This window comes from Trachypithecus francoisi, unplaced genomic scaffold, assembly GCF_009764315.1.
Source record: "Trachypithecus francoisi isolate TF-2019V2 unplaced genomic scaffold, Tfra_2.0 Lachesis_group5, whole genome shotgun sequence".
NCBI classification, from domain to species: domain Eukaryota; kingdom Metazoa; phylum Chordata; class Mammalia; order Primates; family Cercopithecidae; genus Trachypithecus; species Trachypithecus francoisi.
This window is the reverse complement of record NW_022681470.1, coordinates 123,683,305-123,708,282: the sequence shown is the minus strand read 5'-3', so window position 1 is coordinate 123,708,282 and position 24,978 is coordinate 123,683,305. Positions and strand designations below refer to the sequence as shown.

Here is a 24,978-nt window from a genome sequence, read left to right as displayed (position 1 = left end):
GTCATCCATGGCAAAGTTCCCCTGCTAGTCTGTAATACATGAAGAAGAAGAAAGAGGTCTATTTACAAGATTCAACTTACCCTTAGGCAGAGAAGTAGCAAACACTTGAAAGAACAATTCTTGGCAAAGACTGCAAGTCTAAGGCAAACCATTTAAAATAACGATCCTTCTGCAATTTTTATGATGTCCTCCATTTGTTCAAAAAAAAAAAAAAAAGCTGAATCTTAAGGGAAATTCTGAACAAACAGAAGTTCCATTGAACAAGGCTATGACAATAATAGAGCACTTTTAAAAACCAAGTTAATCTCAAAATTTTCTTTTCTGAAAAGAGGTGAAGATATTTAAATGTAAGTGCTAAAATATAAGCATATATAAACATTGATACTATCGTAATTAACAGCTTCAACATAGAGATCACTGTACCATTGACCTTTATTGGTCACCTGCTACATTCATACAAGAGACAAGATTTAGTAATAAAACTTCCTCTGGAAAAATCACACTGTAGTAGAGAGGTGGGTAGCTTAAATTATCATTGCAACACAATGTGAAAACGACTTTATTTATAGTAAGTGGTAGCTTTTCTTCAAAGATGGTGCCAACAAACCCTCCCATCCCTGTCTATGTCCGTGATGTTTATCCCATGAAGAGATACAGAGAACTGCAACAACAGCCCATGAGGTACGTGCAGGAGGTGGGGCAGCTTTGGGGAAGAAACAAGGCTAAGGAGGAGCCACACTGACAGAGACTTGGGACCTACATTCCCTTCCCTTGAATCTGGACTACTTTGTGAGTTTCAATGACCAATAAAATGATGGCAGAAGTGATGCTGTATCAGTTTTGAACCTGGTTTTAAGTAAGCTTGGTAACTTCCACTTTTGCTCCTTTAGAATCCAGACCTCTAGGCTGTAAGATACTATTTTTTGTTTTTATTATACTTTAAGTTCTAGGGTACATGTGCATAATGTGCAGGTTTGTTACATACATATACTTGTGCCATGTTGGTGTGCTGCACCCATCAACTCGTCAGCACCCATCAATTCGTCATTTATATCAGGTATAACTCCCAATGCAATCCCTCCCCCATCCCCCTCCCCATGATAGGCCCCGGTGTGTGATGTTCCCCTTCCCGAGTCCAAGTGATCTCATTGTTCAGTTCCCACCTGTGAGTGAGAACATGCGGTGTTTGGTTTTCTGTTCTTGTGATAGTTTGCTAAGAATGATGGTTTCCAGCTGCACCCATGTCCCTACAAAGGACGCAAACTCATCCTTTTTTATGGCTGCATAGTATTCCATGGTGTATATGTGCCACATTTTCTTAATCCAGTCTGTCACAGATGGACATTTGGGTTGATTCCAAGTCTTTGCTATTGTGAATAGTGCTCGCCATCAGAGAAATGCAAATCAAAACCACAATGAGATACCATCTCACACCAGTTAGAATGGCAATCATTAAAAAGTCAGGAAACAACAGGTGTTGGAGAGGATGTGGAGAAATAGGAACACTTTTACACTGTTGGTGGGATTGTAAACTAGTTCAACCATTATGGAAAACAGTATGGCAATTCCTCAAGGATCTAGATCTAGATGTAAGATACTATTTAGCCTACCAAAGGAGGAGAAGCCATATGAGAAAGAAGAAAGATACCTTAGCTGACAACCAGTACCAACTGTCAACTACATGAGAGACCATCTTGGTCCTGCCAGCATCAGCGGCGCTCCCACATCACTGAAATAGTTTGAATGAGCTCAAAGAAGACCAACAGAACTATCCATTGAGTCCAGCCTATTGACACACTTGCAAAAAATTGTTAAGTTGTTATTGCATTAGGCCACTGAGGTCTGGAATGTTGATTATGTAGCAATTGATAACTAACATGAAGTGAGGAAAAAGTGATCAAGGAGTACATAGGCCTATAGAATCTAACCTGATTTTCCCAAGGCTAATCAGCTAATAAAGGACAGAAAGGTGATTCCTCTGAATTCTCATCCAGGATTGAATAATATTGCAAAGGCAAATATACAAGCTGCATTCTTTTTGTTGTTGTTGTTGTTGTTGCTTGTTTGTTTGTTTCCAGGCAAACTCTGGCTGTATGGCCCAGGCTGGAGTGCAGTGGCGCCATTGAAGCTCACTGCAACCTCTGCCACCCAGGTTCAAGTCATCCTCCTACCTCAGCCTCCTGAGTAGCTAGGACTACAGGCATGCACCACCATGCTCAGCTAATTTTTGTATTTTTTGTAGAGATGGGGTTTCACCATGTTACCCAGGCTGGTCTTGAACTGGTGAGCTCATGAGATCCACCGCCCACCTAGGCTTCCCAAAGTGCTGGAAACAAGCTGTTTAATGCAAACACCTGTGGCTGAATAAAACCTTAAGCCAAGAAATAACCTGCACTGGGGTACACATTAGTACCTTCATTCAACAAGAAATGCATAGTGACCCAGAATCTGGCTAACGTCCACATAACAGCCCTAATTTGAGTATAAAATGAATATACTAATTACCCAGTATTAAAAATTTGAAAGCACTATCCATATATTACATATTTCAGAAGCAAATATAACTGATCACATGAGCTGACCCTCCCTCAGAAATGCTTTATATGAGACACAGTTTAATGATATGGCTTCTGACTATACTGGGAGCATCAATTATTTAACAGCATTTCTTTCTTTTGCAAAATTGAATCAAAAGCTATTATTTGCATGCTTACTATTGATCAGTAAGATACAAAAACCTGCATGATAAATTCTAGTAGTTCGAATTCTGGGAAATAGTTTATGAATATAAATTTTAGGCTTTAGCCCTCAGAAAATAAATCACATTATTTATTATAGATGATAAGGAAAATTTTAAATAGCCTTGTTTTTTCTGTGCTTTTTTCTCACCTCCCACACTTCCCACCAAGCCCATATGACCTCATGCTCGCCTAAGTTCCTTTGCTATTTCATAATTTTCTCAAAAGCAATATTTGAATAACAAAATTAAGAATAACATAAATATGTCTTCTTATATATACCTCCTGAAAGACTCCGTGTCCACAAATCACTCAGCTCCCTTCCTCAAATCAATATGCTCAACCTCCAAGTACAGCTGATCTCAGCTAGTTATTAGCACGCAGCTTTAACACAATATGATTATTTTATATACTGCTTTAAGTCTTTGACAGACTTAGAGAAGGATGGTTTTGAAAAACAGAAAAAGAAGCCCCTCAAGATTGCAAGGGAGAAATATCAAGTTAAGCAACAGAGAAAAACCACAATAGCATCACTTGAGGTATCTGTGGGAGGTGGGGCAGCCTTGGGGAAGGAACAAGTCTAATGAGGAGTCACATTAACAGAAACCTGGGACCCACATTGTAAACTTTTCATCTACCTCCCTCGAGAAATCATCTGGAATCCCCACACTGCTTACCATTTTCTAAGAGCAAACTCTTTCTGGTATTGGAGAAAAATGATCAATTCTGTCTCAAAGTTGGCCTAGATTCAAAACGAATATTCTTCATGGACCCAGCTGACTTCATTCAGGATCACATGTTTTTTACACAGAAAAGTTGCCGCTGAAAGAGGTCACTTTTCTTGCGTAAGATGGAGAGCAATGATACTAATATGTTAGTCTCTAATAGTTCTTTCTTAAACATACTGAAAAGGATGATACAAAGCCCAGAAGGATTCTATGCCAGAGGACCCTAGAGAGAACTGATTTTCTACAGAATGTACGCATTTCAAACAAAAATACAATGTTTTCATGGAGGGCACAGAATAGTCTGCAACAATGTGATTTATATGGCTCTCTTACTTTTCTGACATTTGTTTCAGAAAACTTGCTTGAATACATTCTATTTTTCTGCAAAATGTGGATAATACCATATGTTGAAAAAGTAAAAACAGTGTGGTTATTTTCTGTGTTCTCACCATTTGGATATTATTTCTTACTCTTTTCACATCTCTTTTTTACTCATCTTTAGAATTCTTCAAAAGACTAGGCTCATGTTAGGTCACATATTGGAAAAAGTAGAATTACTAGAAAGACATTCTGTCCAGTTCAAAAGATTCAATTAGGAAAAAAAATCAACAGGTAATTTTAATCAAATTTGTAGGCATGATTAAAGATTATCTACAATTTTCACATGTCCTTATTTGCTTTAGTATAAGCTGCTATCAAAAATAAATTTCCAGTTATCTATTAAACTATTGAAAGACATTTTATGAATAGTTAAGTTATTCTGTTGAGCTTATATAGCTTATTTATTTTTATATACTCAATAAGAAAAAAGGCAGTTGGTTCATCCAAAGTTATGTCTAAGTAAGAGTTTAATACACAAGGTACATAAACACAGATTTTTCCCATAAGAATCAGGATTACCCACAGTTCTCAAGTGGCATGATTCACATTTTTGAGGAATATTTAATGCTTCCCTTTTATTACATGCTTTCCACAACATTGTGGGATGTATTGTATTTCTGACCCCTTCCTACCAAATGTCAAAGAACCTACCAATCATTGCGACAATCAAAAATGTCTCCATACATTTCCAAATGTCCCCCAAAAGACAGAAAGACCCAGTCACCCAGTTAAGAACTACTAGACTCACAATATGATTCAGGAAGGAAAACATCTTCACAAAATTAAAACCACTGAAACCTCTGCTTAATTTGGAAACCGTGATTTGCTTTTGCAACTGTAGCATTAGAGTAGTGGAACAAGTTTTGTGGTCTAGCGTATATTCATACTACAGGTGTGCTAAATTTGAATTATGTGTAAATTTTTTGAAGGAGTCAGTAATTTGCATTTTTGATAACACAGAATGTCTCCAGGGAAGCCATGTTTAAGTCTAGTAACTAAATGTGATGGTCTGGTTGTGAATCAGTTGACCTCAGACACAGTTTCTACTACTTTAAAAACTCCTTTCTTTTGAGAAAAAGAATGATTAAATGACAGTGTATTGACTAACCTAATTTATCCTATTCAGTTTCCCACACTGAGGACAGAGAAAAAACAAGCATTTTATACACCTGTCTAAAGCTATTCTGATCACTAAAATTTGTGCACTCAAATATTTTGCTACTGTAATGGATCTTTTTTATGTTACATTGTAGGAAAAGACAAAGAAGTAGAAACATAGAAAGAAAGTTAGCAATGGGAAAAAAAGAAAAAAAACCAAAATATTGTCAATATCCTATTGCTCTATGAAGCACAGTGCTCATAATATTTTGAGTCTGAGAAACCAATTACAAAAAATATATTTTTAAATGCTTTCGCTGATGGAATGGATTCATGCTTCTTAATTGTTCTAGGTCTAAGAGAACCTTTCACCTGCTAACTTCTATTATGCATAGTCATAATGCAGTACAGAGTGAAGATATTTCCATTAACAACTATTTTTGGTATGCCCATTAGACACAAGGAAGGACAGTGCAGTAAGAAGACCTTAACCATAGATACTCCCAACACCAAACTAGTCACATGGCCTTGCCCACCTCCCAAAGAGAAAAGAAAAATACTGCTACTGAGCTCTGTTTTTTTTTTTTTTTTTTTTTTTTGAGATGGAGTCTTTCTCTGTTGCCCAGGCTGGAGTGCAATGCTGCGAGCTTGGCTCACTGCAACCTCCGCCCTCCAGGTTCAAGCATTTCTCCCTGCTTCAGCCTCCCAAGTAGCTGGGACTACAGGAGGCTGCCACCACACCCAGCTAATTTGTATATTTTTTAGTAGAGAAAGGGTTTCACCATGTTGGCCAGGCTGATCTTGAACTTGTGACCTCAGGTGATCTGTCCACCTTGGCCTCCCAAAGTGCTGGGATTACAGGCATGAGCCACCATGCCTGGCCATTACTGAGCTCTTTAGTCTGCATCAGATCTTCTTAATGCTAAATACTTTACATACATAGTTTTCTCACTTAGTGTTTACTGCATGCCATTATCATTATCTCCATTTTACAGATGATGAAACTAAGCCTCAATCACATCAAAATGCCCATAAAATTTCATGAAAATAAGAGAATGATACTTCATCTCAGTGCTTGTCCTCTCAGAACCAGTAATCCCAGTCTAATCATGAGGAAAACATCAGACAAATCCTAAGTGAGGCATACTCTACAAAATACTTGACCAATACTCCTCAAAAACTGTCAAGGTCATCAAAAATGTGTAAGTTGGACAAACTGCCACAGCCAAGAGGAGCCTCAGGAGATATAATATGTAAATATAATTTGGTATCCTGGATGGAATTCCAAATCAGAAAAAGAACATTATGTAAAAACTAAGGAAATACGAATAAAGTATGAACTTCCATTAATAATAATGTATCAATACTGGTTCATTAATTGTGACCAAGCACATTTATATAAGATGTTAAAGATAAAGGAAACTGACTTGCTGTAGGTGGGAAATTTCTATATAGTGTACTATCTCTGCTTTTTTTCTGTAATCCAAAAACTATTTCTAAATTTTAGAATATATTTTAAAAAACTACGATGCTGACAAAAAAAAATTAAAGTTCTTACAAGATGGAAAGATATACTATGTTCATGGGTCAGAAGACTCAATTTTGTTAAGATGTTGATTCCCAGTCGGGCGCGGTGGCTCAAGCCTGTAATCCCAGCACTTTGGGAGGCCGAGACGGGTGGATCACGAGGCCAGGAGATCGAGACCATCCTGGCTAACACGGTGAAACCCCGTCCCTACTAAAAAATACAAAAAAAAAAAAAAAAAAAAAAAAAAAAAAACTAGCCGGGCGAGGTGGCGGGCGCCCATAGTCCCAGCTACTCGGGAGGCTGAGGCAGGAGAATGGTGTAAACCCGGGAGGTGGAGCTTGCAGTGAGCTGAGATCCGGCCACTGCACTCCAGCCTGAGCGACAGAGCAAGACTCCGTCTCAAAAAAAAAAAAGAAAAAAGATGTTGATTCCCCTCAAATTGATGTATCAAGTCAACACAGTCCCAATCAAAATCCTAGCAGATGCTTTTAGTAAAAATAGACAAACTTATTCTAAAATTCGTATGGAATTTCAGGTGACCTAGAATAGCCAAACCTTATAAAAAGGAAAACTAACTTTGAGAACTATAACTAACTGCTTTCAAGACTCACTGTGAAGACAATATGATACCAGTGTTAATAAAGAAAAAAGATGAATGCCACAGAATACAAAGTCCAGAAAGAGACCCACAAATATATTGACAACTGGTTTTCATAAAAGTGCAAAGGCAATTCACTGGAGAAATGAGTCTTTTCTACAATGGTGTTAAAACAATTGGATGCCCATATGAAAAAAACAAAAAACAAACAAACAAAAAAACTTCGATCCATAACTCATACCATATATAAAATTTAATGTAAAATGTAACCTAGAGCCAAATGTATAACACAAAACTATAAAACTTCTAGAGGAAAACATGGCAGAAAATCTTTGCAACCCTAGGGAAGACAAATATCTTTTTAGATATGACACCAAAATACACATCATAGCACAAGAAATTGATAAATTTAACTTCATCAACAATAACAATTTCTGTTCTTTAAAACATCTGGTTGTATTTTGTTAGTTTGTTTGTTGTTTGAGACAGGGTTTCACTCCAGTCGCCCAAGCTAGAGTGCTGTGGTGCAATCATGGCTCACTGCAGTCTCAACTTCCTGGGCTCAGGTGATTTTCCTACCTCAGCCTCCCAAGTAGCTGGGACTACAGGCATGCACCACTATGCCCTGCTATTTTTTGTATATTTAGTAAGGATAGAGTTTCACCATGTTACCCAGTGTGGCCTCAAACTCCTGGGTTCAAGCAATCCACCCACCGCAACCTCCCCAAATTTTGGGATTACAAGCATAAGCCACCAGGCAGGGCCAAAAGACATTCTTAAGAGAATGAAAAGACAACCCACATACTAGGAGGAAATATTTTCAAGGCACATATCTGATAAGAACTTGAATCCATAATATTTTTTAAATTCTCAAAAATCAATAATAACAGAAACAAGCCAACTAAAAAAATTAACAATTGTCCTAAACAGACACATTATCAAAGAAGACATACAGATGGTATAAAACACCTGAAAAGATACTCAACATCATTCACCATTATAGAAAAACAAATTAAAAATGTTAAAGACTGATCATACATGTTTACAGTTAACATATGTTACTTTTGTTTTGTTTTTAAATCTCTATTTTAAAAAGCTTGTTTGACCTATATTCCATTCACCTAAGGGTACATACTATCAACATGACTTACTACCATTGATGTCAATCTTGATTTCCTGGCTGAGGCAGTATTTCTCAGGTTTCTCTTCTGAAAAATTACTCTTTTCTAACTCTTTACATATTTTACTTTTCAGAAAAAAGTCACTGCACCTATTTCACACTTAAAAAGTGGGAAGCCATGCTTCACTTATTTCAGGGCAGGGTATATAGGTTTGTAGTACACATATCTTTCACATCTTTCACAAGTCAGATTTATCCCTAGTATTCTATAACTTTTATGCTATTTTGAATGGCATTGTTTTTAAGTTTTAATTTTCAATTATTTGTTGTGATTAGAATATATTTGATTTCTGTATATCAATCCTGCAATATGTCTAATCTTATTTGTTCTAGTACCTTTTTGTAGATCACATTAGAATTTCTTTGTAGAGAACAAATAAGAGTAGCAAATAAAATAATTTACTTATTTATTTACAAAATAATAATAATAATGTGAGAAAGCAGTCTTAACTAATGGGATGTGCAGAGAGCCCAGTTAAAGTCATACTTCTTTATGTAAAGTTACCAGCGTTGGGTAACTTCAAAAATGGGTGGCAGAAAAATTTACGTAAGAAAATGATTATTTTTAATTTCCTACCCTCTCTAAAAAGACATTTAGCAATGGGAGGCAGTTTACTACATATTCACCATATTTCATTCATTCATTCAACAAATATGCATACCTAAAAGTTTCATCAAATTATTTTATTCTATCATGTATCAATTTTCTAACTGCTAAAGGTGTATGATTTATAGTGTTGGAATGATAAATACATAATCCACTACTCAACATTTAGTGACAGATATTAACTGTTAGCTATATGCTGATCTTACTAACAGAATACACAAAATATATTTAAAAAGCAAAATAACATAGAATGGAGACTAAAGATCATCATGTACATTGACGCAACTAAAAACAAACATTCCTACATAAATTCAACTCATTTCTATAATTTTATCTTTGTCTTAGCAACTCCACTTTTTGACAAAGGGAACAATTCATATTTCACATGCATTCACCATTGTAGCTTTTTAAAAAATAATGGACATACTATACACACTCCTATAATATTATATTTCACTGCTGAAATTTTAATTAACATATACACATACTCAATAAAAACAGTAAAAAATATGAGTTTCATTCTCTGGAAATTTCATTATTAAAATTACTGTCATTTTACAATGGTAACATCTCATTTTGTTATGCCCTAGGTATACTGAAACACTATTTTTATTATAATAAAATGCAATAAAAACAGTTCTTACCTGTGTTACTGTTATTTTGAAATCTCCTTATAAATTTTCTCCTAATGAGGGTAGGCTGCCATCAATAGATGACCCCATTAAAATATGACAATGAGGCCGGGCGCGGTGGCTCAAGCCTGTAATCCCAGCACTTTGGGAGGCCGAGACGGGCGGATCACGAGGTCAGGAGATCGAGACCATCCTGGCTAACACGGTGAAACTCCGTCTCTACTAAAAATACAAAAAACCTAGCCGGGCGAGGTGGCGGGCGCCTGTAGTCCCAGCTACTCCGGAGGCTGAGGCAGGAGAATGGCATAAACCCGGGAGGCGGAGCTTGCAGTGAGCTGAGATCCCGCCACAGCACTCCAGCCCGGGCGACAGAGCAAGACTCCGTCTCAAAAAAAAAAAAAATAAATAAAATATGACAATGATGGTAATAGCTTAAAACTTGTACTGTACAGTTCAAAATTCTCTTTTACACATATCTCTTTTCATCTACACACGAATTCTGTTAGGTGAATATACTTATCCCCATTTTACAGATGTATCCCCATTTATATGACAATGATCATAATAGCTTAAAACTTTTATTGTACAGTTTAAAATTCACTTTCACACATATCCCTTTTAATTCACATACCAATTCTGTTAGGTGGGCATTATTACTATCCCAGTTTTATGAATTAAGTACTAAAGCTTAAGTTGTTTTCCTTGTCCTAAGCTACAAAGCTAATTAGGGAAGTTCATTTTTCTCCACTGCTTTTAATCACATTAAATTGATGATCCTTCTATTCAACATATGGAGTTAATGTTCTATGAAAATAAAACTGGAATCTCTCAGTCTACACTGATCACAAATTGAATGTATCCTCTCAACACACTGTTTTAGTCTTTTATATCTTTGATAGAAGTGAACATCCTAATTATGCCCATGAGTTACATATATGAAACGCCTTCACCCCACTTTAATAAAACTCTTTCTTAATGCCAATATAAAAAATACTCTATATTAATTGGTAATTGTGAAAAGAGAGTCAGGGAGAGAGTCTGAACCAACAAAAGAGGAAAATATAGGATGGAAAGGGAAAGACAAAGAAGGAGGGTGAGACAGAGAAGAGAGAATAAACATCCAGGAGTAGTGATGCGAATTATTTGCTTAGTTACCACAAAAGTAATAATTACACTGTAACTCTGTGGGAACAATGGAAATTTCACAGTAGCTCACACTACTGTTATCACCTTATATCCTGATAACTGTGAAATTAATTTGTGGCACTACTGTATGTGTCGGCCATAAGCTGTTCCCTTGGTAACAGTATTATGCTACCATAGAGAAGGAATGTTTGGCAGTAAAATGGGCAGCAGCAAGCTGATTACACAGGGAAAAGCTTCTATCTAAATACACATAGCATAACAATCACCCCTGGAAAAACTACATGGCTTACCAAAAGAGTTCTCTCTGTTCACTGTCCATTATCTGTTGGCTGAACTAGTTCAAATGAATAACAAGTAATGATCAAATTACCGGTTTATATTTTATAACAGAGTCTTATCTTTTAAAAAAATGCAAGAAGGAAATACAAAAATGTAATACATTTCTCTTGCTTTCTTTTCTATTTCCTCCCCTGAAATTATTACTATGCTATTAGAAGCCATACAAACGCATATATACACAAATATACATATGCTTCAATGAAAAGCAGGCATGCAGCTGATAGCTCAGCAACCCTGAGGTATAAACAAAGATACCAGACATATTTTTTAAAATAATTTTGCTTAAGGAAATTCATTTCAGTAGGTAGATCAGTTACTCTGCTGTCTCCTACCTACAAAGTTACAGAAAGAAAAGTTCAACATTTGGCCAAAAGGATTGTAGCTTACATTTCTTCTTTTTTTTTTTTTCTTTTTCCAGCACAGAATTTTGAAGAGGGAATACACTAAAATGGAAGAACATAACTACATGACATCATAAGAAATCCTGAATTAGAAGTGTATATTTGAAAGGTCATGCATCCTGAGCTGCCAACGGCTTAACAACCAGAGGCAGAGGCCAGCTTTGCCAGCTCACTGCTTCTACTCATCTTTCATGATACTAGCCAGGCTGAACATAGTTCCAGGATGATAATGAATTGGCTGGGCATGCTGTTTATATTAGTTAGTAAGTATTGCCTGTACTAAACCAAGTATCATGAGGCCAGCACATTTTTGCCACTTTTCAGAAAGAAAATATGGACACTTCAAAGCACAGTAAGCCTTTTTAAAAGTATATATTTGATTTTGAAATAATCAAAATGTATGTAGGGATATGACTGCATCCTAAGATTTATGATAAGTTCTGATGAATAATATTTTCTTTCTACATGCAAGGCAAAGTTAATAGTAACTAGAAAGTCTTTATTTGGCATAGCATAGATTTCTGTCGACCAAAACAACTAACTCTGGGAAACATAAGGTTCTGACAACTTCAGAAGAGTTAAGTCACAGACAAAAGTTTATTGGATCTTAGTTGGCTCCTACCCACCAATTCTTTCTTTTCCAAATAGAACATAATAGATTTTCAATATGTGTTAAATAACTCAAAAAATATCCTCAAAATTATTTTTTGGCCATCTTCCCAACAAGAACATGGTCCTAACCTATATGTAGAGTCCTTTGCTCTGACATCTATTTCTCCAGAATTATTCTCCTAATTCATATGTCTGGATGGTCTCTCTAAATTGTTATAGAAAACTAAGAATGTGAACTATGAAATGTATTTTTAAATTTTTATAACCATCTAGTCATACACAGAATAACCACAAACTGAGCTAATAAACCATGGTTTCACAGAATTCCCTGTGACAATCAAGTAAATAGTGAAATAGTTTCTGCTATTATGAATTTTATCACTTGTTCAGTGTATGACCATGGGCAAAGATCTTCACCTCAATCCTGTGAGGTGAGTACTATTATTATACCCATTTTAAGTATAGATTTCCAATATTTGTTAAATATTCAATATTTGTTGTTATAAAATGGGTATAATAATAGTACCTACCTCACAGGACTGAGGTGAAGATCTTTGTCCATGGTCATACAAAATGAGCATAATAATGGTACCTACCTCACAGGATTGTTATTAAGAATAAACAAGATAATCCATACAAAGTAACACATTATTGAAAAATTAAATGATCAAAATAAAGCTTGATGTTATTGTTATACTTTATTTAAGAAATACATCTAAAGTATTTTAAAATGTATTCACTTCAGTTATCTGAAGTTTCATCTGCCATATCACAGAGCACATATATGTTCAGAAATATCTGTTAAGTATCTCTATGTACCAGATAGTAAAGGTGGTATTGAAGACAGAAAAGGCATTATATCAGGCAGACAGCAGTATAAAGTCCAGCCTTGCCACTTACGAGAGTCCCATCTTCAAATTATGGAACCTTTCTGAATCTCCATTTTCTGTCTATAAAAAGGGGTAGACATTATGTCTCTACCTGCTTCTTATCATTAAATTAAAATTCATATTCCTTTCTATGGCAAGGAAACAAGTCCTGTATAGTCTTGTAACTCATCTCCCTCCACCAAGCTTCATCCACACTGCCTTCTTTAGGTCAAGCTTGTTCCTATATCAAGGTGTGCCTGGAAGTCTTTACACTGTGCTACAGTGGTACACCTCCTCTAGCCCTATAGAATGGAAAATGGAAGCACAGAAACATTATACAATGGCTAGCCAGTCACATTACATCAAGTAAAAACAACAAGTTCCCATGAAGTTTATTATTATTGGAGTGGCTTCAGTACTTCTTGGGAAACACTAATGATGACCCTGCTTTGTATGATCAATGAGCAAATTTTCAAATAGTTTACTGAGTATATGACAGTAATTTCTAGAGGCAAAGATATACCTGCATGAATAAGCTTTCATTCTGAAAAAAAATCACCTTCTGAAACTCCATGCTAGTTATCTGAAATAACAAAGGTGAAGTACAAATTATGTGATCTATCATAACCTGAAATAAACATATGTTGCTACTCTGTGATTTTGGTCTTTATCTCAGTCTGACCCATTTATTGAGACTGTTACCTCAAGATGCTCTCCCATGGAGCTTTCACTGAGAATACTTTAATCCATTTTCTTAAAAATCCATAACAAAATTATTAGGATCTCAATGTCTTATCAAAACTTTTTTTGTCTCAAAAATGATACATGAAAAAGATAATCTTCAATAAATGTAGGTAAGTATTTTATACCTGCAGCGTTGAATTGTTCCACTGGAGGGTAGCAGGGGGAAAAAAATGTTCACGTTACCTAGAGCAGAATCTTGTTGTTACCTTAAAGTGTGTTCTTTCTGGATTTTCTAATTCAATCATCCTCCTCTTCCAATGCACATCTCCAAACCTCCCATTTCACTTGTTCAATCCCATTAGTAGTGATATTTACGCTCCTCAGGATCTCTGTGTAGCAAAGTCATTTAGTGGAGGCACCAGAACTAGACTATGGAAACATTCAAATCCCATATTTGCCACTTATTTTTTGTATAAATGTAGATGTCTTCATGATATTAACTGTAAAATTAAAGTAAGAATAACACTTTAAACTTAAGTAATAATACCTACTTCATAAGAGTGTCACAAGAATTGAGTAAATACATGTAAAGTATTTAGAAAAGTTGTTTGCACATAGTAGGTAAGCAACAAATTATAGCTATAATTATTATTGATTTATCTTATTTTTTCTTATCGATTTACTTCATCCAAGTTTTTACCATTGAAATTCTATTTTTCATCACCTCAAATAACTTTTTATAAAGAGCCCCCTTGCAGTTCTTCCATTATGCCTTTTTTTAGAATATCCTAATTCTAGATGAAAATATCCATGTCCACAGTGATCTGTGTAGAAAACTAGCCTCATGGTCTAAACTCTTTCATTGATTGAGTTCTCAATACTGCACAGCAATGGAACTTAACTTCTTTGGTCAAACTCTCACTCTCCCATTCCCCAGAACAACTCTTTAAAACTTTCTTCTTTCTCTTCCAATTTTCAAGCCAGTCATATTCCATTCCTTCATCCTCACCAGATAACCTTTCTTTCTACTTCTGTGTCAAAATCAAAGCTTTCCAGTGGCACTCCCAAAGAGTGCTGCCACCATCTCTGTGAACCTATTTGTAACTGCCACTGTCTTTTTTTCTGCCTGTTATCATGATGGTGTTTCTGACCCTCCTCCTAGTAAAGAGAAATCCCCACAAGTGTAATTAGATTTCATCTCCTTCCACCTTCTGTAGAGTCACATGCTTTTAACTTTCATCTCTTCTGTTGTTTCTTGGAGCCTCCTTAATACCATTTAATTATGTTTGATTGCTCCAATCTGGTAACATTTCTCCCTGAGTCTTAACATTTCCTTCCTCCTCTGCATAGACAAAAAGTAGGAAAAAAGTTTGTCGTCTATAGTGACAATCTCCATTTCCTTTCTTTGCATTCATCCAGCCATTCATTCTATAACCTATTCCAATTGCTATAGACTGAATGCCTGTGCCCACCAAAATTCACATGTTGAAGCCCCAATCCCATTGTGAAGCCTTTGGGAGGTAATGAGGTCATGATGGTGGAGCCTACAGGGATAGGATTAGCATCCTTCTAAAAAGAGGGCAGAAAGCTAGTTAGGTCTCGTTCCACCATATGAGGACACAGCAAGAAGACAATACTCTCTGTAAGTCAGAAAGAGGACCTTCACCAAGAACCTCTACTGGCTCCTTGATCTAAAACTCCTAACCTCCAGAACTGTGAGAAGCAAATGTTGGTTGTTTAAGCTACCCCACTGATGGCGTTTTGCTATAGCAGCCAAAACTGACCAAAGCACCAATTTAGTTTCTGCTTCTACTCTTCAAATGGATACAGCTTATGTTACTAATTATGGCCCTGCCACAACTTATATTTTACTGGGAGAGATGCATTAAAGATTTTTAAAATGTAAGATAATATAGCATATTAGATAGTTTTAAGTTCTCAGAAGAAAAATACATTAGGAAAATGGATAAGAAGTGTTAATGCTGTAAGTTGAGCTCCAATTTTATATGGTAGCCAAAAACGGTGAACCTGAGAAGGTAACATTTGAGGAAAGAACTGAAGGATGAGAGGAAACATCTGGAGGCACAGAAATATCTGGGGGCATGCAAATATCTGGGGGCAGAGGGAACAGCAAATGGAAAGGCCCATTTTTTTCTCCCTCATGTTTCTTTGTTCCTGTATTCTGTGAAACTGTTTTACGGTTTGCCTCCTCTCTCCCTTATTGAAATTTCAACCATGTAGAGTAACTATTCACCGCTCAGCATGGTTTTTGTTTTTTTTTTCCAATTTCTGTAGTTCTTGTCTCAATTGTTTAATTTAAAATATGTGATAAAGATTATTTATTTTATTATTTGAGTAGTAGTGTCTAATCTTCATACAAACTTAATATATCTCATTCTAATATTTTAGAAGTGGTATATAAAACATAAATAACAAATTAAAATTAAAATACATCAGTGTGTCAACTGAGCTTTTACTTTGTAAAGGGCACTATGTCTAACAGAAAAAATGATGCAACGAAGCCAGATTGTAGTGGGTTGAGGTATGACTGGGAGGTAAAGACGTGGAGTCACGCTGTTCAGATTACATATTCAAAAAGCTTGGCAGTGAAATGCCTTCCAGATAAATTTGTAGTTGGATACAGCACAATTCTGACAGTTGGCTCTAGCAAATTCTTTCAGGTTTTTAAAACTATTTAATTATGAACATATGAACATAAGCCTTAATTAAGACAAATCTTTCTTCTGCCTGAATAAGAACTGCCAAGATGTCAGAGGGCAAGACTAAAAGTTCCTGTCTGAACTCATTTTACAGTCTCCACATTTGCAGACTATATAATGCTTCATTCTACCAGCAATCACTCAGCACATTCTCACACTGTTTTAGGGTCACCTCTTCTGCAGTAGGAACTTTGGACTTATACAATAAGAAATATATAAGGAACCACAGAGTCAGAAGCAGTTTGTACTACTCAAAGCACAATTTTCCTTCTGGGGCCTCAGATCTATCCCTCAGATATTTCTTTTACCAAGACTCCCAACTATATCTTTTCAAGATTCACTGTCAAGGGACACCTGACTTGTGAGGTCTTATCCTCCCTTAGTATAGAAGTCCCAGTTCTCCCACTTATCCTTCTTGCCTTGGTTGACCTTTCTGAAACCTAGATCTCTTGCCATTAAAAAAAAAGTGTCAAATTTCCACAAATCCACGAAATCAACGCTTTTTCTCCTGTGCTATAGTCCAAGATGTTGGTCCTGAAGTAATTTCTGGTTATTTTTCAAAAGTTCTATTGGATCGTATGTCAATTTTTTTTGTGATGTTGTTTAATTCATAACATCTTTTCCTCAAATTAAACTGAACTGGCAAGAAACAGATACCTGCAAAAAACTGATACAGGCAAACCAGCCTTTAAATGATTCAAAGTTTAGTTCTTACATGCCTTCAACATAAAAGTTTATTAATCTTTCAAAATGAACATATTCTCTCAAACTGAAGGTATGAAATTATTACAATAAAAGCAAACTAAATATATTAAATGCTGTATAATTATCTCATTTATATGGCTAAGGTTATTAGCTTATATATGGTGTCTTTAAAGTAATTCCTATCTGCAGTTACATTTCAAACTGCCGATTTGACACACCAGTCAGGAGGAATGCCACAACTCCTGCTGTGCTAAACTTACTGAAACAAATAGAAAAAACACTTTATTGTGTTTTGTTCCTGTTTTACTATTGTGTAATTGGACTACCCTACAGGAAATACTCTTCTTTATAATATATCACTAAGTTACTATAATAATCTTGTTTCATGTTCTTCCTTTATATATATTTCTGAATTATCATTTGTCATGGGTAAAAATAGTATGAGAGAAAAAAATTGAGACCTTAATCAAAAAGATGTTTTAAAACTACTGATAATGGTGATTGCTCCTAATTACATGATTGAATGTATATTCGGAGAATGAAAATATGGACACATATACTTCTATCCAAGTATCTATGAAATGGGACTATACAGAGAGATGATAAATATATTGAAAAATGTGACTTATCCAACTTTTTAAGAAAAAGATTAACAGCATATATCTCACTACTAAAAGACTATGAAGTTCCCTTCTGATTATTAAATGAAACACGGCTGAAAAATCAAAATTTCCTTGTTTATAAAGGAGTCTTGAAATTCACTCCTGTAAACTATGACTTAGGGTTATATTCCATTATGTTAATATATTACCATGCATTACACAGTTGGTTTTGCCAAAGCAAATAACTTTTATGAAAAGTGCTGATATCTTTCTTAATGAATTAAAGGTGTTAATTCAGAAAATACTAGGCAACTCCACCTCATATCTACCTGGACTTAAAATATCAAGATCATTTTTAAAGTGAAAATAACTTTGAAAATATTTTGTCACTGAAGCAGTACAATTCATTTAAGTGGTTTTAAATCGAAGTAGTTTTATGAACAATTGTACTAAATAGCAATGAAATTTCATTTCTAGTGAATAATGAAAAGTATCATCACGGTCTATTAAAAAAAAAACAAAATTTGTCATTATATTAAATGTTATTTTTCTTGTCCCGAATTCTCATTTGTTATGAATATCTTTGAGGGAAAAACAAGAGCCTATGTAGTGGGATATAACATCCAATTTAGAATTTTATATAAACAATGCCTGTTCCTTATGTATTATCACCACTTACTAAGGATCAAACTACAAGAATACTAAAATATTCTATTTTACATAAAGACACATAGAATTTTCTCAGAAATAGACACACTTGTGAGTAGTAAAAAAATTGAAAGGAATTAAACATAATCATGCAAATTACTTCCTATAATATAATGTCCTAAAACTATTTGTGAGATCTCAAGATGTTAAGATGCTATATAAATTCATTAAGAAAAATAAATGAAAGCATTTATTTCATAAAACATTAATTAGAAAAATTCTACAATGTATTTTAAGTTTATCTATCCCTACAGTGTCTCACTGATATTTATCTTCCTACATCAAAGTCAAAGTCATTTGATTGTGTTCACCCAGGTACAGCATACTCAATGATACAGAACTCTCTCCAGAGAAAGAGGGAATTAAAACAATTAGAAGATAACAGGTTGCATATTCTAGCTGTAAAAACAGACACTTTAGGATAGGTAAGTGTTTAAGTGGTCATATAAAAAGCTCAATTAAAACTAATGTAACTTCATTTCTTAGGATTTGTAAACCTATACTTTTGAGCATTGAACTGAGTTGACAGGATAAAGTTATCCTTAATTATTCTTTATTTAATTAGATCAATTAATAACTAATTCTTACCAAAATAATAAATTATTTCATTTATATATGAGGTAGCTGCAATATTCTATTATGGTTTTACAAAAAAGATAAAAACTAATTTGGCACTTGATAAACTATTTTGTTTAAACAAGCAATAATCTAGCTACATTTTGATTCATTTAAATGAAATATAAATTGAGAAACAAGAAATGGGGAAAGGATTCCCTATTTAATAAATGGTGCTGGGAAAATTGCCTAGCCATAAGTAGAAAGCTGAAACTGGATCCTTTCCTTACTCCTTATACGAAAATTAATTCAAGATGGATTAGAGACTTAAATGTTAGACCTAATACCATAAAAATCCTAGAAGAAAACCTAGGTAGTACCATTCAGGACAAAGGCATGGGCAAGGACTTCATGTCTAAAACACCAAAAGCAATGGCAACAAAAGCCAAAATTGACAAATGGGATCTAATTAAACTGAAGAGCTTCTGCACAGCAAAAGAAACTACCATCAGAGTGAACAGACAACCTACAGAATGGGAGAAAATTTTTGAAATCTACTCATCTGACAAAGGGCTAATATCCAGAACCTACAAAGAACTCAAACAAATTTACAAGAAAAAAACAAACAACCCCATCAAAAAGTGGGCAAAGGATATGAACAGACATTTCTCAAAAGAAGACATGCATACAGCCAACAGACACATGAAAAAATGCTCATCATCACTGGCCATCAGAGAAATGCAAATCAAAACCACAATGAGATACCATCTCACACCAGTTAGAATGGCAATCATTCAGAAGTCAGGAAACAATAGGTGCTAGAGAGGATGTGGAGAAATAGGAACACTTTTACACTGTTGGTGGGATTGTAAACTAGTTCAACCATTATGGAAAACAGTATGGCGATTCCTCAAGGATCTAGAACTAGATGTACCATATGACCCAGCCATCCCATTACTGGGTATATACCCAAAGAATCATAAATAATGCTGCTATAAAGGCACATGCACACATATGTTTATTGCAGCACTATTCACAATAGCAAAGACTTGGAATCAACCCAAATGTCCATCAGTGACAGACTGGATTAAGAAAATGTGGCACATATACACCATGGAATATTATGCAGCCATAACAAAGGATGAGTTTGTATCCTTTGTAGGGACATGGATGCAGCTGGAAACCATCATTCTTAGCAAACTATCACAAGAAGAGAAAACCAAACACCGCATGTTCTCACTCATAGGTGGGAACTGAACAATGAGATCACTTGGACTTGGGAAGGGGAACATCACACACCGGGGCCTATCATGGGGAGTGGGGAGGGGAGATGGGGGAGGGATTGCATTGGGAGTTATACCTGATGTAAATGACGAGTTGATGGGTGCTGACGAGTTGATGGGTGCAGCACACCAACATGGCACAACTATACATATGTAACAAACCTGCACGTTATGCACAAGTACCCTAGAACTTAAAGTATAATAATAATAAAAAAAGAAAAGAAAACAAAAGAAAAGAAAAGCAAGGATCACAGAAATTAAGGGGCTTACTAAAAATTACAGTCAGTCCCACTGACAGACCCAGAAGTAGAACTCTGGGAATGTAGGAGACCAACTGAAAAGCAAAGCAAATGAATTTGGGGATTGAAATGTTGAGTCTGAAGTTCTTGAAGAATAATAAAATATCAAACAAACATTTAAAACTGTAAGTTTGAGATTCAAGAGGGTGATCACGGCACAGAATACATACCTGAGAGACACTGATATACTAAGTGGATAAGAGCCAAAGAATAGAACATGAACATAGAGTGAGAATAGGACCAGGCATGAAACTTTCTTACACATCCAGATTTTAAAGAAAATATAAGGGGAAAAGACAGCAGGTTAAATATTTTGCTTGAAATAAACAAAACGGAAAGTGACTTATTTTTTCCAAAACACAGTTCTGTCTTCCTTTAAACATGATATGTAGTTGCTTATATTCAATCAGTCCATGACTTTGATTACCAAAACAATGTGCTGAGTTAGACACAGAAAGGAACTTCATCTTCTAGGGATAATGTAGTAAGTCACAGGAGGCCAATGTTCTCTCTGCTAAAATCTAGAAAAAGCTGGATAAACCGCAACACCATATTTTTTAGAGGTATAAGAGATCTGAGAAAGCAAGAAGTAGACAAACGAAAGTTCCTAAGACAGGAGAATTTTCTCAAGATGAGCTAAGGAGAAATCAGCAAAACGTTTAGTGGTCACTGGCACAGGGGGAGGGGTGTTATAATTGGAAAATTAAGAGAATAAATACATCTGTTTCCCCACTGGATACATACTGAATTCAAGAGGTTTGTAGGAGGCTAAAAAGAGGGGCTAGAAGTTTCCAAAATACAGAAATAAACAAAATGAATGAGGGTTCAGGAGAAGCATAAAATGCAAACTGTCAGGACCCGAAAGAAAAAAATTGACCAACTTCAAATCATAGTTGGAGATTTTAGCAACCCTGTATCAGAATCATAAATAAATAACAGTAATGATACTGAAGAGCTAGATAAATCTATACATTGCCTGAATTTAATTGATATTTATAGAACACTAAATCCAACAATTGCAAAATAAACATTCTTGTCAAGTTCACACAAAACATTCACCAAGAATAGACCACATGCAGGGACAAAAATCAAGTTTCAAAAGATTATAATCTTATAGATTTTATTTTCTGGCTGTAATGGAAGAAAATTAGAAGTCAATAACAGTAAAATCTAGAAGAAGATGCAGTTGTTTCACATCTTCACCAAAATTTGGGTTTTGTCAGTGTTCTTAATATTCATCATACAAGTGGGTATAAAATAGTACGTTACTGTTGTTTTAATTTGTGTTTTCCTGATGGCTAATGATGTTGAGCACACTCTCATGTGCCTACTGGATGTGTGTATATCATCTTTTGGGACATTTTTTTACTCAAATATTTTGACTGTTTTAAAAAATTGTGTACACCTCCTTTTTTAGAATAGTTTTAGGTTCACAGTAAAATTCAAAGAAATGCATAGAGCTCCCATATTTCTCCTACCCCACACAAGGAAAACCTCCCTCACCATCAACATTGTGAATCAGAGTTAGTTACAATGATGAACTAACACTGACACATCATTATCACACAAATTTCACAGTTTACATTAGAAATCATTCTTAGTGTTGTATATCCTAAGGCCTTTGACAAATATACAATAATATGGATCTATCAGGATAGTATCATACAAAGTATTCTCACTGTCCTAAAAATCCTCTGTGCCTCACCTATTCATCTCTTCTTCCTAAACCCCTTGCAACCGCTCATATTTTCACTGCCTTTTTAGTTTTGCCTTTTCCAGGATGTCATACACTTGGAATAATACAGCGTGTAATCATTTCAGATCAATTTCTTTCATTTAGTAATATGCATTTAACTATCCTCCATGTCTTCTGTGACCTGGTAGTTCATTTATTTTTAACTCTAAATAATATTCCTTTGTCCGGATGTACCACAATTTATTTAGGCCTTCATCTTTTAAAGAACATATTGGTTAGCTCAAAGTCTAACAATTATGAATAAAACTGCAGTAAACATCCGTGTGCAGGTTTTTGTGTGGACATGAGTTTTCAACTACTTTGGGTAAATGCCAAAAATGCAATTGCTGGACTGGATAGTAAGAGTATGTTTAATTGTGTAAGAAAGTGCCAAACTGCCTTCCAAAGTGGCTTTACTATTTTTGCATTCCCAGCAAAAAATGAATGACAGTCCCTTTTGCTCCACATTCTCATCAACATTTGGTGGTGTCAGTGTTCTGGATTTTGGCCATTCTAATTGTGTAGCGGTATCTGTTGTTTTAATTTGCAATTCCCTAATGACATATTTTCACATGGTTATTTGCCATCTGTATATCTTTCTTGATGAGGTGTATGTTCAGATCTCTTGCCCATTTTAAAATCAGGTTATTTTCTTATTGTTGAATTTTAGTGGTTCTTTTTATATTTTTATGTCATTTATTTATGATATGTTTCTTTCATAAAATTTTTTAACCAGTGTGTAGCTTATCTTTTCATTCCCTTGACACTGTCTTTTGCAGAGCAGAAATATTTAATTGTAATAAAGTCTAACTTATCAATTCTTTAGTTCATGGATCATGCCTTTGGAGTTGTATCTAAAATGTTATCACCAAATCCAATAACATCTATATTTTCTCTGTTATCTTCTCAGAATATAGTAGGTATGTGTTTTCTATTTAGTTCTATACTTCATTTTGAGTTAATGTTTGTGAAAGGTGTTAGGTCTGTGTCTAGTGTGTCTAGATTTCTTTTTAGCATGTGTATGTCTAGTGGTTCCGGTATCATTTATCCATTGAAATGCCTTTGCTCCTTTGTCAAAGGCCAGTTGATTATGTAGGCCTATTTCTGGGCTCTGTATTCTGGCTCATTGATCTTGTCTATCCTTTCAATAACACCACATTGCCTTGACTAGGGCAGCTTTGTAGTAAGTCTTAAATTTGGGTATTGTCAATTCTCAGATTTTGTTCTCCTTCAATATTATGTCAGTTATTCTGAGTCTTCTGCTTTTCTGTATAAGGTCTGGAATCAGTTTGTCTATAAGCAAGATATAACCTCCTGAGATTTTGATTGTAATTACATTGAATCTTCAGAACAAGTGGGAAAGAACCAACATCTTGAGAATTGTGAGTATTCCTTTCCAGAAACATAAAAGATGTTTCCATTTATTTTGTTTTTCTTCAATTTCTTTCACCAGAATCTTATAGATTTCCTCATATAGATCTTGTACCTATATTATGAGATTTATTAAGTATTTCCTTTTTTGGTACTAATTTAAATAATATTATCTTTTAAATTTCAAATTCTAATTGTGCATTGCTGATATATATGAAAACAATTAACTTTTGTATATTAATCTTGTATCTGGCAACCTTGTTTATTAGTAAGGAACTAATAATTGCTGATTAGTTCTATGAACATTTTTGGTCAATTTTTAGGATTTTCTTCATGGACAATCATGTCACAGATTACATGATTGGGAAAGAAAAGAAAATAAAGATACACAAATGTAGTTTCATTTATTTCTTCCTAAACTGTATATCTTTGTTTTCTTTTCTTTCCCATCACATTAGCTAGTGCTGCCAGTATGATGCCAAAAAGCAGTGGTCAGAATGAATATCCTTGCGTTGTTCCCAATCTTACCAGGTCTTAAATTTGAGTTTATATCGTTTTATTATTTAAAATAATTGTATATCCATAATCTTTTAAAACTATAATAAATATATGGAGTAATTTTATTTTGTAAAAAACTGCTAAACTGTCTTCCAAAGAGGCCATAAACTTTCTTTTAAGTGATTCCTTCATTGCATTTGAAAAGTTTTCATGTTTAACTTCATTGTTCAGTACAAAATTTTTTTTAATTTCCCGTTATTTATTTTCTGACCTATGGTTATTTTGAAAAGTGTTAATTTCTCAATGTTTAGACCAGTATGGCTAAATATGAGCGATACATTGAGTTCTAAAATATAAAGTCAGGGAGGCAGTAGAGGGGATCAGGATCACATAGAGCATTGTCGGAATTTTGACTTTTACTCTAAGTGCAGTCTGAAATCGCTAGCGGGTTTTGAGCAGAAGAGAAATATGATTTGACCAAATTAAAAGATCACTCAAGCTCCTGTGTGAAGAATGGTCTTTATGGATACCAGTTACAAGAGTAATCTTCAATCTTGACTGCATTCTGAAATTATCTGCAATGGGATGCTTCAAAAATACTGATGCTAACTGCTACCTCTCCAACACATGCACATACACATACACATATATATATATACACACACACACACAGACACGTGATTCATGCATGACTGTAATTCTCATTTAATTGATCTGAAGTTTGGGTTAGATATTGGGATTTTTTTAACCACCCTCACCACACCTCCAGCCCAAGATGTCAGCTGTTACAATAGTCAGCAATTATGGTGGCTTGGACTGAAGTGGTAGTCTTAGAGGATGTCAGTCTCTTAATATTTTGGATATATTTTTAAAGGAGATTCAACAATAGTTTCTGATTGACTGACTGTAGAACGCGAGAGATAATTTTAAGAAGACTAGAAGAGTCAAGGACTACCTAAAA

The 24,978-nt window shown here is 34.9% G+C and overlaps 1 protein-coding gene and 1 long non-coding RNA gene across 6 annotated transcripts in view; one reads left to right on the top strand and one right to left on the bottom strand.

Annotated features, from left to right (window-relative positions):
* Nucleotides 1-24,978, bottom strand: part of DPYD (dihydropyrimidine dehydrogenase) — an 881,134-nt gene that overhangs the window by 735,452 nt on the left and 120,704 nt on the right. The window lies entirely within an intron of this gene.
* Nucleotides 10,839-12,044, top strand: LOC117076086. Its single transcript, XR_004434231.1, has 3 exons — nucleotides 10,839-10,990; nucleotides 11,134-11,214; nucleotides 11,394-12,044. It is a non-coding gene; the product is annotated as an uncharacterized LOC117076086 (long non-coding RNA).